We start from the raw sequence: 17,449 nt of genomic DNA on the forward strand, positions 1-17,449 counted from the left end.
TTTTTTAAGATATAACTTTTATGACGTTGTTTGATGTAAAACGCGTTGTTTTTTGAAAACTCCGCTTTATCAATGAATATCAATGACGTCGAAAAACGTTAAACTTGGAAAAGCAAAAATGACATCACTCGGCAAAAATTTCCCTTTGTCGATACACCGCCTGAACCGTATAATCAGCTTTTAAATACTGATTGGTTACATTTTAGATATATTTGCATTTGAAACGGAGAATAAGACAAAATATATTTTAAATTCTCTTCTACGTTAAATTATAAGAGCGTTCACTCTAAATCGGGGAGATGGACGATTTGGACCCTGGCTGTGTCGTGTGTTATGTATGTAGTGCTGTGTATTGTAGTACACTACAATGCTGTGTAGTGCGGCCTACCAAAGACTTCTTAACAAGTACGTGCTGCTTCCTTGTTTGACGCTCAACATTTAAAAGGATAGAACGCCTGAGAAACAACTATAGGTTGGCAACAGTTGTGCAGGCTTGATGTTGATGGTCCGGTAATGCCTAATGGCCTCCTTGTGGTTACGTTTTTGACGTTGATGACAATAATTTATTCGGCCTAATTTCATATTCATAATAAAGTTAAAAAATGTTCTTCGACAACATTTTAATGATGTTTTCAAAACCCCACAAATTAATGTTTGGTGTAATGCTTTTATGATGTACATAATTATAATACCATTTGATTTATATGTCGGGATGAAAAGATGTAGGCCGACAAAGATCTAGGTCACAATGGTTTTACATGATCGTCTCATGATCGATCATCCCGACATCCTTTTAAATTTTGAAGAAACTAGAAGTAGAACGACGCTCTTCGACGTCACGACGTCGACACATATGCCTCCGCCCACATTGTTACATCATTACACATACCTGCACAAAGTTTGATTTAAATCCCTTCAGCTGTTCTCAAGTTATCACATTTTTACCTGACATGACCTCGATAGACATTTTTTTTTACCTGAAATGGCCATAATCCAATTAGTTCATCTTTGCATCATATAAATCATATACGAGGGCCAGTCAATAAGTAACCTCAAAATGGCGAAAAAAATGCCAGAATGTAACGTGTGTAGTTGTGGACGACATATGTTATATCATATAGCCGAGGCCCACTTGCAGATCATTACATGCCCAGAGGGACCACAGTCACCTGTGCATCATACTGCAACCTCTTAATATAAGCTGAAACCAGCAATCAGATCAAAACGTCGTGGACTACTCACAACCGGTGTTTTGCTGCAGCATGACGATGCTCGGCTCCATGCTGCCCGCGCTACAGCTGCAACAATCGAGGACCTGTAGCGGTTACCGCTGGATGCACACAATCGCCTTGCACCGGCCAGACGCGCCTCTCCCGGGCATGCCCGGACTCACTGTTCCCGGGCACGCCCGAACCTCCCAGGCACGCCCGGTCTCGTCTTTCCCGGGCATGCCCGCTCTCGCCTTTCCAGGGCTCGCCCAGAGCGTCCGGGCATGCCCGCTATCGCCTTTTCAGGGCTCGCCCAGAGCGTCCGGGCATGCCCGCTATCGCCTTTCCAGGGCTCGCCCAGAGCGTCCGGGCATGCCCGCTATCGCCTTTCCAGGGCTCGCCCAGAGCGCCCGGGCACGCCCAGCCTCGACTTGCCAGGCCGCAGCCAAACACGCCCGGGCAGGTCCAGACTCGCCTTTCCAAGGCTCGCCCTTGACACCCGGGCATGCCCGGTATAGCTTTCGCCGGGCAAACTTCCCGACATAAATGTGTATATATATTGCTGCCCGATAAACGGGCTTGTTAGAATACCTGAGCTGTTTTGTTTCAATGAAGCAACTCGGACGAATTCCGTCTTTGGTCGCGTCAATTCTTTCGACTCGCGTTGGAGCGCAGTTCCTTCATTGGTGACCTACCGACATGGATACGGCAGTGACGCTTAAACGGGCTACCTTCTGGGAGGCTCACGCGGCTGTTTGGTTCGCTCAGGCGGACTCTCAGTTCGCCCTGTGAGGCATCACCGCGGACGACACCCGCTTCCACCATGTTGTGGAGGCGCTCGGTTCCGCCACCGCGGCCCGCGCCTTGAGCCTCCTCGAGCACCCGCCGGCTGCTGACAAATACGACGCGCTGAAGACACTCCTCCTCGACGCTTTTGCCCTCTCACCGGCAGCACGCGCACGGCGCCTGCTCGCTCTGCCCGAGCTCGGCGACACGCGCCCGTCAGAGCGCATGGACTATATGCTCTCGTTGCTCGGTGAGCACTCTCCGGATTTTCTGTTCCGCGAGCTGTTCCTTCGCCAGCTGCCTCACCCGGTACGCCTCGCCCTGGCTGGCACGTTGATCACGGATTCCCGCGCCCTCACCAGGGAAGCCGATAAGATCTCCTCGGTGGGCCAGCACATCGGCGCGGTTACTTGGAGCCCGCCGCCGTCCGAGGCGACGCCCACGACGCCCGAGCGCCCTGCGCGGTTGGAGGCCGAACTGCCGGTGCAACTGGCGGCCGCCACGCCGCACCGCCCGCTTCCGACACGACGGCCGGGGCCTCCACCTGACCGGGCGTGGTGTTATTACCACGCCAGGTTCGGACACAAGGCTCGGACGTGCCGACCCCCGTGCACTTTCGGCAGGTCGGGAAACGGCCGGGCCGGCGTTCATTCCCAGCCATGAGCGCCGGCCACTCGGGCAACTTGCTGTTTATTCGGGACAAAGCGTCTGGGCAGCGTTTCCTGTGTGACACCGTCGCCCAACTGAGCGTCATACCCGCCTCCGAGCAGGACAGGCGGGACGCCGTTTGCGGCCCCTCTTTGGTCGCTGCTAATGGCTTGGCCATACGCACTTTCGGCCCACGCGTCATCACCCTCTGCTTCGGCAGCCAGCGTTTTCAATGGACTTTTGTGACCGCCTGCGTCCCCATGGCTTTGCTGGGCGCCGACTTCCTCTGCGCGCATGGGCTGCTGGTCGACGTCAAACGTCGTCGCCTTGTCAACGCCGAGACCTTCAGCTCCCTGGCGTGCATGATGAGCAGCTCCGCGCCGACCGAACTGGCGTGCGCCCTCCCGGCAGCGAACGAGTTCGCTCGCCTGCTCGCGGAATTCCCGGCCCTCACGCGGCCGACGTTTTCGGCCGTCGAGGTGCGGCACGGGATTGAGCACCACATACCCACTACGGGCCCGCCGGTCTACGCCAGGGCCCGCCGCCTCGACCCGGCCAAGCTCGCCGTGGCGAAGGCCGAGTTCGACGCGTTGGAGCACCTCGGCATCGTGCGGCGCTCCGATAGCGCGTGGGCCTCGCCACTGCACATCGTGCCAAAGCCGGGGGGTGGATGGCGCCCGTGTGGCGACTACCGCCGTCTCAACGACGCTACCACCCCCGACAGGTACCCGATCCCGCATATTCAGGACTTTTCCGCCCGTTTGGCGGGACGGGTCATCTTTTCGAAAATTGACCTGATACAGGGCTACCACCAGGTACCTGTCCGGGCGGCCGACGTCCCGAAGACGGCCGTCATCACGCCGTTCGGCCTGTTCGAATTTTTGCGGATGCCGTTTGGCCTCAAGAACGCGGCCCAGGCGTTCCAGCGCTTGATGGACGGCGTGCTGCGCGACCTGCCGTTTCTTTTCGTCTATCTGGACGATATCCTCGTCGCCAGCACGTCCCGCGCCGAGCACCTCCTCCACCTCCGAACACTGTTCGGTCGCCTCAGCGAGCACGGCTTAATTGTCAACCCGGTCAAATGCCACTTCGGCGCGACGACCGTTGACTTTTTGGGCCACCGCATCACCAAGACCGGGGCCGTGCCGCTGCCGACCAAGGTCGAGGCCATCACCACGTTCCCGCGTCCCCGTTCCATCAAGGCCCTCCAAGAGTTCCTCGGCATGGTGAATTTTTATCACCGATTCGTGCCCCGCGCTGCTCAGCTCATGCGGCCCCTTTACGAGGCCCTCCGGGGCAAGCCGGCCAAGCATGACATTGTTTGGTCCGCGGCCATGGACGCGGCCTTCGCCAGCGCCAAACGGGCCCTCGCCGACGCAACGCTGCTGGTTCACCCGGTGCTCAACGCGCCCATCGCCCTCACTACGGACGCCTCCAACTACGCGGTGGGCGCCGTCCATGAGCAATGGGTGGACGGGGTTTGGCAGCCACTCGCTTTTTTCAGCCGGCAACTCCGGCCGAACGAGTTAAACTACAGCACGTTCGACCGCGAGCTGCTCAGGCTATTCCTGGCCGTTCGCCATTTCCGACACCTCCTGGAGGGCCGCCCGTTCACGGCTTTCGTCGACCACAAGCCGTTGGTCTACGCAATGGCTAAGGTCACGGAGCCGTGGTCGGCCCGCCAGCAGCGCCACCTCTCCGCCGTGTTGAAGTTCACCACGGACATCCGGCACGTCGCCGGCAAAGACAACGCCGTGGCCGACTGTCTTTCTCGGGCCAGCGCGAACGCGGTCCACCTCGGCGTGGACTTCGCGCTCATGGCGGCCGACCAGACCACCGACGCCTCGGTGCAGGCACTCCGTGCGGCGGACACGGGCCTCCGCCTGGCCGACATTCCCTTCGCGGGCACCGTCCTGCTCTGCGACGTCTCCCAGGGCCAGCCTCGCCCCATCGTGCCCGTTTCCTGGCAGCGCCGCATCTTCGCCTCCATCCACGGCCTTTCTCACCCGGGCCGGAAAGCTTCTCAGAAGCTGGTGTCGGCGCGTTTCGTCTGGCACGGCCTTCGACGAAACATCCGCGACTGGGCCAACGCCTGCACGGCCTGCCAGCGGGTCAAGGTCCACCGCCACACCCAGGCCCCGCTGGCACCTTTCGCCGTGCCTGAACGGCGTTTCGACCACGTCCACGTGGACCTGGTGGGTCCCCTGCCCCCCTCGCGGGGTTCACCCACCTGCTCACCATGGTGGACAGGACCACCAGGTGGCCGGAGGCCGTGCCCCTCTCTTTCTCGGGCCTCCACCACCACCGCCGACGTGGCGCAGGCGTTCATCGCCACCTGGGTCGCGCGCTTTGGCGCACCAGCGGACATCTCGTCCGACCGCGGCCCACAGTTCACGTCTGAGCTTTGGGGCGCGGTCGCCCGTTCGTTGGGGGTCACGCTGCACCGCACCACGGCCTACCACCCCCAAGCCAACGGGTTGTGCGAGCGGTTTCACCGCTCCATGAAGGCCGCACTCATGGCCGGCCTTCAGGACGACGGTTGGGCCGACGGGCTGCCGTGGGTCCTTTTGGGCCTTCGCACGGCCCCCAAGGAAGACCTCCAGGCGTCCGCCGCCGAGCTCGTCTACGGCCAGCCGCTCCGCGTCCCGGGCGAATTCGTGCCCGACGCTACCAGTCCCTGGTCCGCCGCTCGCCAGTGCTCCGACCTCCAGGAGGCCGCCCGACGATTTGCCCCCGTGCCGACGTCCCGCCACGGTGGCCCCCAGTCCTACGTCCCCCCGGCGCTTCGCACAGCGGAGTACGTCTTTGTGCGTCATGACGCGCACCGGGGGCCACTCCGGCCGCCGTACGACGGGCCCTTCCGGGTCCTGCGACGGGGCGACAAGTCTTTCATCGTCGACTTCGGCGGCCGGCCGGACCGGATTTCTGTGGACCGCCTCAAACCGGCGCACATGGACGTCGACCGACCACCACGGTTGGCCCTTCCTCCGCGGCGAGGCCACCCCCCGTCCACAGTTCCCCCCGCTCGACCACCCACCACCACGTCGGACCCCTCCCCACGACCCTCCAGGGGTCGCTTCGGCCGGGTCATCCGGACCCCCCTTAAATTGACCCTGCCGGTGCAGGCCGATTCTGGAGGGGCGTGTGTAGCGGTTACCGCTGGATGCACACAATCGCCTTGCACCGGCCAGAACACGGCCAGACGCGCCTCTCCCGGGCATGCCCGGACTCACTGTTCCCGGGCACGCCCGAACCTCCCGGGCACGCCCGGTCTCGTCTTTCCCGGGCATGCCCGCTCTCGCCTTTCCAGGGCTCGCCCAGAGCGTCCAGGCATGCCCGCTATCGCCTTTTCAGGGCTCGCCCAGAGCGTCCGGGCATGCCCGCTATCGCCTTTCCAGGGCTCGCCCAGAGCGTCCAGGCATGCCCGCTATCGCCTTTCCAGGGCTCGCCCAGAGCGCCCGGGCACGCCCAGCCTCGACTTGCCAGGCCGCAGCCAAACACGCCCGGGCAGGTCCAGACTCGCCTTTCCAAGGCTCGCCCTTGACACCCGGGCATGCCCGGTATAGCTTTTGCCGGGCAAACTTCCCGACATAAATGTGTATATATATTGCTGCCCGATAAACGGGCTTGTTAGAATACCTGAGCTGTTTTGTTTCAATAAAGCAACTCGGACGAATTCCGTCTTTGGTCGCGTCAATTCTTTCGACTCGCGTTGGAGCGCAGTTCCTTCAGACCTGCATTTTGAGTGTCTTCCTCATCCACCCTACTTGCCAGACCTCGCCCATTTGGATTGCCACATATTTGGGCCACTTAAAGAGGTAGCTTGTTGGAACCACTTTCCGATACGACAAAGAGGTCCAAGAGGCGGTGCACGAATGGCGACACAAGCAGCCAAAATATTTATTTATTTATTTTCTAGAGGAATCCAGGACTTAGTAAAGCAATGGAAAAAATGCATTGAACGCAATGGAGATTATGTTGATAAATAACACAGTTGTTGCACACGTGCATGCAATAAACAAGTTGTGAAAAATATTTTAAGGTTACTTATTAACTGCCCCTTGTACCTATACCAAATTTGTTCAAAATCCCATCACTTATTCACACGTTGACATGGCAACATAAATTTTTACTTAACATGAACTCTGACCTTTAGCATTTGACCCCATGACCTCAAAATCTAATCAGTTTATCTTTACCTCATTATACATACCTGCACCAAGTTTGACTTAGATCCCTTCAGCCGTTCTCAAGTTATAGACCTATTACAGACTTTGACCTTTGACCTCTTGACCCCAAAATATAATCAGTTCATCTTTACATCATTCTACATAATTGTACCAAGTTTGACTATGATCCCTTCAGTCGTTCTCAAGTTATCACGGTAACGAAAAGCTATCACGGACGGATGTACGGACAGCCAGATGGACAACCTGAAAACACAATGCCTTACCTTAGTCACTAAGGCTTAGTGTGTGAACCAACTTCAATAAAGGCTTAAATTGTGATTCCATTCACACATCAGTGTATATACCTTAAAACTATTTGTTTGGATAGAGGGGGCCTTTGGGGACGACAAATTCCAGGTTGTCATTCTCTGGAGGTTTACACAACCGACTTATGACCATATTCATGTGGCTCATCATGTCCGCACGATTCGCGATATTTGAATATAGTCGATCAATTTTACATACAGGCATTAATATTTACTCTAGATATGTACAGATGGTACCAAATTGCAGATAATCATACCCACATATGCATATAAATCCCATATATTGTGATAATCCAGATATGCAACCTTCAGAAAACCAAAAAAAAAAGTTTGTTTTGCCAAAATTTTGTTTCGGTTTACTTTTAGGTTTTGAAATCTTATAAAATTGCCCTTAGCTTCCAAGAATCAAGTTCCATGGAAGAGCTTGATGCATTAAAATTAACCCCACATATTACCCGACATGCCAGAGCACAAACATCATGGAATATTTATAACCAACAATACCCTAGCTTGGGCAAATGTAATGTTACCCTCCGTGTTGTTTCATCATCTATCTATAATTCCAGTAATCTCTGTCTGTCTGTCTGTACGTCTGTACGTTTGTCTGTGACCGCTGTTTCTCGACAACCACGGGTCCGATATACTTTTAACTTGCCAGGTATATTGCTGGGGACCCGAGGATGTGCCTTTTCAAGGTTTCATATTAATCGGACAATTACTTACCGAGCTATGTCCAAAAAACGATTCAACCAATCAGAGAGCAGCGAACGATCGCGTGTGCCGAACGTGGCGGGCACACTGCCTCGGATGGCACATTTGAGAGCGTATTCATTTATTTCACGTTTGCAAACTATGTTGGCGTTAAACTATGTTTTAATAAAGTTTTAAAACTAATAAAAACGAATTTGCGATTCATTCGCTTTCCTGCGCGTTTGTGCACGCGATGGCGATTGCTTTACCAAACTCCGGAAGCCGTTCGCTTTGGACCAAACCATTGCATGTAAATAGAGGGGGGGGGGGGGGTTCTGTGGTCGTTGCGAATGGACCAAACCATTCATGTAAATAGAGGGGGGGGATTGTCACTGTACTCGCAAGCCGTTCGCCGTTCGCTTTGGCGTTGCGAATGAACCAAACCATTTCATGTAAATAGAGGGGGGGGATATAATTTTAGATAGATATATAGTACGGGCATATATATAGTACGGGCATGCCCTAGTCTATCTATAATTCCAGTAATCTCTGTACGTCTGTACGTCTGTACGTTTGTCTGTGACCGCTGTTTCTCGACAACCACGGGTCCGATATACTTTTCACTTGCCAGGTATATTGCTGGGGACCCGAGGATGTGCCTTTTCAAGGTTTCATATTAATCGGACAATTACTTACCGAGCTATGTCCAAAAAACGATTCAACCAATCAGAGAGCAGCGAACGATCGCGTGTGCCGAACGTGGAGGACACACTCTGCCTCGGATGGCACATTTGACAGCGTATTCATTTATTTCACGTTTGCAAACTATGTTGGCGTTAAACTATGTTTTAAAACTAATAAAAACGAATTTGCGATTCATTCGCTTTCCTGCGCGTTTGTGCACGCGATGGCGATTTCTTTACCAAACTCCGGAAGCCGTTCGCTTTGGACCAAACCATTGCATGTAAATAGAGGGGGGGGGATTGTCACCGTACTCGCAAGCCGTTCGCTTTGGACCAAACCATTTCATGTAAATAGAGGGGGGGGATATAATTTTAGATATAGATATAGTACGGGCAATGCCCTAGTACCAAACAAATTAAGCATCATGTATGCTACGTTGAAAATTATGTTGTGTATCATTTTATTGTGTATCAAATAAAAATGAGGGGGGGGGGGGGAGGGGGGTAGACTTGCCGGTCCCATGACAATCTTCTCCATTTTGCCCTATTTTCTGCGTCTCCCCTTGTTAACCCCCTTGCCCGCATTTCTTCTTCCACCACCTTTAGCCAAGTTTTTCTCGGTCTTCACCGTCCTCTACTTCCTTCTACATTCATTTCCATCACTCTTCTCAACCAGTCACTTTCATCATTCTTCAACACATGACCATCAACAACAACAACATGCATTTTAAAGGCCATTTTCCCTACTGGAGCGGGGGTTAGCCTTGCGGTCCCCATGACAATCTTCTCCATTTTGCCCTATTTTCTGCATCTCTCCTTGTTAACCCCCTTGCCCGCATTTCTTCTTCCACCATCTTTAGCCAAGTCTTTCTCGGTCTTCCCCATCCTCTACTTCCTTCTACATTCATTTCCATCACTCTTCTCAACCAGTCACTTTCATCCTTCCTCAACACATGACCAAACCATCTCAACCTGTTCCTCTTCACAGCATCAATCACAGGCTCTATTCCCATCATCTTTCGCAATTCATCATTTGTCTTCCTCTCTCTCAACGATACTCCGCACATCCGTCGAACCATTCACATTTCCACCCTTTCCAACCTTCGTTGCTGCTCTACGTTCATTACCCATGTCTTTCTCCCATAACTCATAACACTTCTCACACATGCAGCATACACCTTTCCCTTCAGCTTCAACGACACTCCCCTCATCATCAGCACGCCACTCAGTTCCCGAAACTTCTTCCATGCACATCTCACTCTGGCAACCGTTGCCGAGTCTGATCCACCTTCTCCATTCAGCATGTCTCCAAGGAAGCAAAATGTTTTCACACCTTCCAGCTTCACGTCGTCTCCAAGATCCAACTCAACATTTCCTCCATCTGCAGCTCCCTCTGTGCACACCTTATATTTCAATGTAGCTGCCACACTGGTTAATGACCCTCTCAGACCACGACATTTTTTGATGAACCCACTCAGCGCACATTGAACATTGAATGGAGTACACTCCGACACCCTTCCTACACACAGCACAGGGCCACTTCCCAGTTCTTTCCACCTCACCACATGCTTTAACACTTGCCATCACCTTCGTCTTTCCGATATTCACCTTCAGACCTTTTGTCTCCATACATTCCTTCCACTTGTTCATCTTTTCCTTCAGTCCGTTGCCGAGTCATTCCCATCAGTCATTCCCATGATCTTCTGATCATGTGCTTGTCAAAGTGGACATCTCTCTGGCCATTCTCAGAGAGCCTCCTCAGCGTCGACGAGTCTGGCATTTCACTCAGGCCGACTGGGACGGTCTTCAAGCAGCCATCAATCGTCTGGATTGGTCTCCCATCTCCACTGCCTCTGACATCAATTCTTCCTGGGAATTCTTCCAAAGCAAACTGATCTCTCTCATGCACAGATTTATCCCATCTCGCCTTCAATTGTCTTACCCTTCCTCCCGTCCATGGTACACTGAACCTTGTGGTGAGGCAGTTGCCCTGAAACAACTTGCCTTTGCCTCTTGGAAGGCTAATCCAACTGAAGGAAATCTCAGTTCCTTCCACCAAGCTCGGAACAAGTGTGTGTCTACCCTCAGGAGTGCCAGGAAGCACTATCTCTCCTCACTCAAGAATGAACTCTCAAACCTGTCTCCTTCCTCCAAATCCTGGTGGCGTCTGGTCAAATCCGTTTCTGGTGTTTGTTCCCCCTCCATCCCCTCCCTTACCTCAAATGGCCACACAGTTGACATCGCACGTGACAAAGCCGAATGCCTCAACTCTGTGTTCGCCTCAAAATCCTTAGTCCCAAACCCACCTCTCTCTGTTCCCACCTTTCCCAGTCGAACCCAACTGCTCCTGGACTCTGTGTCCTTCTCTCCTGACAAGGTGGAGGAGTTTTTGTCAAACCTCGACTCTGATTCTGCAACTGGACCAGACGGCATCAGCCCACGGGTCCTAAAATCCAGCTCTGCCGCTCTATCTCACCCTCTCTCTGTTCTTTTCACCCTATCTTTTGCTCAAGGTCATCTGCCAGCATCCTGGAAATCAGCTAACATTACCGCTTTACACAAAAAAGGTTCAAAAACAGATCCTTGCAACTACAGACCAATCAGCCTGCTCCCAATTATCAGCAAAGTCATGGAATCCATCATTGCTTCGGATATGAAATCTTTCCTCTCCTCCAATGGCTTGATCTCTGATCATCAATTTGGTTTCAGACCAGGTCACTCTACTCTGGACATGCTGCTTCTGCTGTCTCAACAATGGATGGAGGTCCTCAATGCCAAACAGGAAATCAGAGCTGTCTCCCTTGACATATCAAGGGCCTTTGATACGGTCTGGCACCCAGCTCTGCTCACCAAACTCTCCTCCTATGGTATCCATGGAAATCTCCATGCATGGCTTGCGGACTTCCTCTCTGGTCGTAGTCAACGTGTGGCCCTGAATGGATTTCTCTCATCTCCCCTTCCTGTTCAGGCTGGAGTTCCCCAAGGAAGTGTGCTGGGCCCTGTGCTTTTTCTGGTCTTTATCAATGATCTCTCTGACTCTCTGGAAAATCCTCTCTATCTCTTTGCTGATGACTCCACTCTCTGCCGCTCCATTCCTCTTCCCTCAGATCGGCAGTCTGCAGCCTCCTCACTCTCTGAAGACCTGGACAAAATCACAGACTGGTCAAACAAGTGGAACATGTCTTTCAATCCTGACAAATCTCACTCTCTTACTATGTCTCTCCGAAAAGATCGACTGGACAACCCTCCCATCTACTTTCTCAACAATCCTCTCCAAGAAGTTCTGTCACTCAAGCTTTTGGGTCTCACTATCTGCCATGATCTTTCTTGGGAAAACCACATTTCCAAGCTGGCCTCCAAAGCCAGTCGCCGACTGGGCATCCTCCGTCGTGCGAAGTCCTTCCTCGGCACACCTGAGCTCCTCACCACATACAAGGCTTTCATCCGCAGCTCAATGGAATACTGTTCTCCCCTATGGGCTGGTGCTCCTGCCTCACACCTGGCTCGGCTTCATGCTGTTGAATCCAAAGCTTTCAAAATCATTGGAATCTCCCGCGATGAAGCTATCTCTGAGGGCCTTTCACTCACTCACCGCAGGCAGGTAGGTGGCCTTTCTGTCTTCTACCGACTCCTCTCCGGCCTTGCTCCCCCAGCTCTCTCTGTGCTCTGTCCCCCAAATATTCCTACAGGTCGCACAAGATCTGCCAGCAACCCTCTGATGGTTAAACTGCCGAAATCTCGGCTCTCTGCTCACCTTCACTCTTTCATTCCTCTTTTCTCCCGCCTGTGGAACAAACTCCCACACTCCCTTCAATCCCTCTCCTCCCTCCAGGTCTTTAAAACCGCTGTTCACCACCATCTCTTATCTTCCCCCATCCATAACCTTGATCTTTTCTACCCCCACTAATTCACCCCAGATCCACCTTGTTTGAAATTCCAACTTCTTTCCTGGAAATCCTGGCAGTGTCCATATGTTTATACCTCTCCCACCCCCCCCCCCCCCTTCACATGCCTCCCCCCCTTCACATGCCTCCCCCCCAAAGCCCTCTCCCTCCCACAGATCTCTCGATGTCTCCATGTCTCTCGGTCCCTGCTCTCAAATGTTGTGTTTGTGTCCTTCCCCCTCTCTCCCCATCTTGTCTACCGCTCCCGATGTTATTTGTTTTATGTGTCTGTTTGTCTTTCTGTGTGATTAATGTTCGCTCTTTCACGAGCCTCGATCTTGAAAACAAAAAAAAAGAAAAAAAGAAAAAAAAAAGTCCATCCATACTTTCCGCAATCAACACCAGATCATCTGCATACAACAACTCCCACGGTAAACCCTCCTTTACGTTCTGAGCCAGCACCTCCATCACAGCTACAAATAGTAGTGGACTTAGTACCGACCACTTATGCACTCCCACCTTCACCTCAAACTCACCACTATTCCCGTCCTTCGTCCTTACAGCTGTGCGCGCTCTTTTGTACATTGCCATCACTACTCTGATCAACCATTCCTCCACTCCTAACTTCCTCAATCCCCATGTCAATACTTTGCGTGGAACCCTACTCTTCAACACATGACCAAACCATCTCAACCTGTCTCTCTTCACAGCATCCATTACAGGCTCTATTCCCATCATCTTTCGCAATTCATCATTTGTCTTCCTCTCTCTCAACGATACTCCACACATCCACCGAACCATTCGCATTTCCACCCTTTCCAGCCTTCGTTGCTGCTCTACGTTCATTACCCATGTTTTGCTCCCATAAATCATAACACTTCTCACATATGCAGCATACACCTTTCCCTTCAGCTTCAGCGACACTCCCCTCCTCATCAGCACGCCACTCAGTTCCCGAAACTTCTTCCATGCACATCTCACTCGAGCAACCGTTGCCGAGTCTGATACACCTTCTCCATTCAGCATGTCTCCAAGGTAGCAAAATGTTTTCACACCTTCCAGCTTCATGCCGTCTCCAAGATCCAACTCAACATTTCCTCCATCTGCAGCTTCCTCTGTGCACAGCTTACATTTGAATGTAGCTGCCACACTGGTTAATGACCCTCTCACACCACTACATTTTTGATGAACCCACTCTGTGCACATTGTACATTGAATGGAGTTCACTCCAACACCCTTCTTGCACACAGTACATGGCCACTTCCGAGTTCTTTCCACCTCACCACATGCTTTTTTTTCTTCTTTTTTTTTAATATACAAGATCGAGGCTCGTGAAAGAGCTAACATTAATCACACAAAAAGCCAAACCGACACATAAAACACAAAATAAGGGGAGCGGGAGACAAGATGGGGAGAGAGGGGGAAGGACACAAACACAACATTTGAAAGCAGGAACATCGAGAGAACTGTGAGAGGGAGAGGGCTTGTGGGGAGGTGGGAGAGGTATAAAACATATGGACACTGCAAGGACTTCCAGGAAATAAGTTGGAATTTCAAAAAAGTGGATCTGGGGTGAATTAGCGGGGGTAGAAAAGATCAAGGTTTTGGATGGGGGAGGATAAGAGATGGTGGTGAACAGCTGTTTTAAAGACCTGGAGGGAGGAGTGCGATTGAAGGTAGTGGGGGAGTTTGTTCCAGAGGCGGGAGAAAAGGGGAATGAAAGAGTGAAGGTGAGCAGAGAGCCTAGATTTTTGCAGTTTAACCATAAGAGGGTTGCTGGCAGATCTTGTGCGACCTGTAGGTATATTTGGGGAACAGAGCACAGAGAGAGCTGGGGGAGCAAGGCCCGAGAGGAGTCGGTAGAGGACAGAAAGACAACCAACCTGCCTGCGGTGAGTGAGTGAAAGGCCCTCGGAGTTAGCTTCATCGCAGGAGATTCCAATGATTCTGACAGCTTTTGTTTCAACAGCGTGAAGCCGAGCTAGGTGTGAGGTAGCAGCACCGGCCCAGAGCGGGGAACAGTATTCCATTGAGCTGCGGATGAAAGCCTTGTATGTGGTGAGGAGCTCAGGTGTTCCATTGAAGGACTTTGCACGATGGAGGATGCCCAATCGGCGACTGGCTTTGGAGACCATCACCATCATCACCTTTACCACTTGCCATCACCTTTGTTATTCCGATATTCACCTTCAGACCTTTTGTCTCCAATCTCCATACATTCCTTCCATTTGTTCAACTTCTCCTTCAGTCCATCCATACTTTCTGCAATCAACACCAGATCATCTGCATACAACAACTCCCACGGTAAACCCTCCTTTACATTCCGAGCCAGCACCTCCATCACAGCTACAAATAGTAGTTGACTTAGTACTCCCACCACCACTCCCTCCTCCTGATGCACTCCCACCTTCACCTCAAACTCACCAATGTTCCCGTCCTCCGTCCTTACAGCTGTGCGCGCTCTCTCATACGTTGCCATCACTACTATGATCAACCATTCCTCCACTCCTAACTTCCTCAATGTCCATTTCATTACTTCGCATGGAACCCTATCGAATGCTTTCTCCAGATCAAAAAACCCAAGAAACAACTTCTTCCCCTTTTCCATGTACTTCTGCTTCTGCCTTACAATAAAAAGCACGTCTGTCGTTCCTCCTGGCATAAATCCAAACTGCATTTCGTCGATCTTCACTTTCTACCTTATCGTCCTCTCCAACACCCTTTCCAATACCTTCATTCCATACTCCAATAACGTTATCGCTCGGTACGAGCCACGCTCCAGAGGGTCACCTTTCCCCTTGTATAGAGGTACGAGGGTACTCGGTTCCCAATCCACTGGAATGCTGCCTTCTTTCACCACCAGATTACAGATTTCTGTCATTCTCTTCACACCCAACTTCCTGCTGCCTTCAACATATCTCCTACAACTCCCGTCAGCCCTCCCGCTTTTCTACTCTTCATTGCTTTTATCGCTTCCTCAACTTCCTTCTCAGTTATCTTCTCTGCCGGTCATAAAACTGGGTTACTCTCTATGTTGCCGTCCCATTCATTCTCTGCATTCAACAGCATTTCCATACATCTCTTCCATCTTCCTTTAATTCCATCTGGGTCGACAACGATTTATCCCACTTCTTCCTTCAAGCAACCCACCCCCATCACATCACACCTCTCTTTCGCTATCTGCTTTGCAATACAGAATACCACTCTCTGACCCTCTTCCGAATCCAAGCGTTTTCCGAACATTTTCCAACATGCCTCCTGCGCCTTTGCTACCTCTTTCTTTGCAGCCTTCTTGGCTGCCTTATAACTTTCATGCTCTGCCTTTTCCGCTCCCCGTACCCTTCGCCTTCTGCCACTCCTTGAACCTCTTCCTCTTCTCGTCAATCCTCTTTCCAACTTCATTATCCCACCCCCATGTTTCCGAGTGCCTTGGTGGTCCTTTTGTCCATCCACATACCTCACCAACCACTCCCAACAGACTAACTTTCATTGACATCCAACCACTTTCAAGCTCAACCACATCATCCTCTACCATACTCAGCCTCTCTTTTAATGCCTCCCTCACTGTCACCTCTTTCAACCTCCACACCTTCATTCTCGGTTGGTACTTCACCTGCCGAGCTCTCCTCGCACCTTTCACCCTTATGTCGCAGACAACCAAGCGGTGCTGTGAAACAGCCTCCTCCCCCAGGGTCACCTTTGTGTCCCGGAGGTGCCCCCTTTCTCGCCTACGCACCATCAGGTAGTCAACGGTTGTCGTGGATCCACCTGACGTGTAGGTAACAAGCTTATTATCCTCTTTCTGGAACTGAGTATTACAAATCAACAAATCAGCTCCATCAGCAAACTCCAAAATCAATTCACCTTCTGCATTCCTCACACCATATCTGTAACCCCCATGAACTCCCTCAAAACCATCCATACTCCTTCCCACATGTCCATTTATGTCTCCTTCTACCACAACAACTTCCTCATCTTTCACGTTTTCCATCAGCTTCTCTATCGCACACCAGAACTTGGCCTTCTCTTCATCGCTCCGACCAACCTGCGGAGCATATCCCGAGATGACGTTCACCAAGAGCTTTCCAATCATCATTTTCACCATCATCAACCTTTCACTCACTCTAGCCGCACTCACCACACTGTCTACAAACCCCTCAGAAATCAGGACACCAACACCATGCACATTTTCCGGGCACCCTTGCCACACAAACTTGTATTTCTGTCCCTGCCTACCCTTCACCATTTTTTTTTTTGTTTGTTTTTGTTTTTGTACACAAGATCGAGGCTCGTGAAAGAGCTAACATTAATCACACAAAAAGACAAACCGACACACAAAACACAAAAAAAAAGGGGAGCGGCAGACAAGATGGGGAGAGAGGGGGAAGGACACAAAAGAGAGGGGGAAGAGGGGGAAGGACACAAACACAACATTTGAGAGCAGGGACATCAGGAGGACTTGGGGGGAGGTGGGAGAGGAATAAAACATATGAACACTGCAAGGACTCTTGGGTGAATTACCGGGGGTAGAAAAGATCAAGGTTTTCGATGGGGGAAGATAAGAGATGGTGGTGAACAGCTGTTTTAAAGACCTGGAGGGAGGAGTGGGATTGAAGGGAGTGGGGGAGTTTGTTCCAGAGGCGGGAGAAAAGGGGAATGAAAGAGTGAAGGTGAGCAGAGAGCCTAGACTTTGGCAGTTTAACCATAAGAGGGTTGCAGGCAGATCTTGTGCGACCTGAAGGAATATTGGGGGGACAGAGCACAGAGAGAGCTGGGGGAGCAAGGCCGGAGAGGAGTCGGTAGAAGACAGAAAGACCACCAACCTGCCTGCGGTGAGTGAGTGAAAGGCCCTCAGAGATAGCTTCATCGCGGGAGATTCCAATAATTCTGAAAGCTTTGGTTTCAACAGCGTGAAGCCGAGCTAGGTGTGAGGCAGGAGCACCAGCCCAGAGGGGGGAACAGTATTCCATTGAGCTGCGGATGAAAGCCTTGTATGTGGTGAGGAGCTCAGGTGTGCCAAGGAAGGACTTCGCACGACGGAGGATGCCCAGTCGG

The 17,449-nt window shown here is 51.8% G+C and overlaps 1 protein-coding gene across 3 annotated transcripts in view; it reads left to right on the plus strand.

The window, feature by feature from the left end:
- The first annotated feature begins 283 nt into the window (after positions 1-283).
- Positions 284-17,449, plus strand: part of LOC137433499 (cytochrome P450 2C23) — a 114,988-nt gene continuing 97,822 nt past the window's right edge. The window contains exons 1-2 of one of the 3 annotated variants that reach the window (XM_078785455.1): positions 295-335; positions 379-405. The gene's annotated coding sequence lies outside the window, so the exon portion shown is untranslated. Of the gene's footprint in view, positions 406-17,449 lie in introns of all 3 variants that reach the window. The other 2 variants (XM_078785458.1, XM_078785453.1) reach the window with 2 other exon arrangements.

The sequence above is a fragment of the Myxine glutinosa genome, chromosome 10 (genome assembly GCF_964187855.1).
Source record: "Myxine glutinosa chromosome 10, kmMyxGlut1.1, whole genome shotgun sequence".
NCBI classification, from domain to species: domain Eukaryota; kingdom Metazoa; phylum Chordata; class Myxini; order Myxiniformes; family Myxinidae; genus Myxine; species Myxine glutinosa.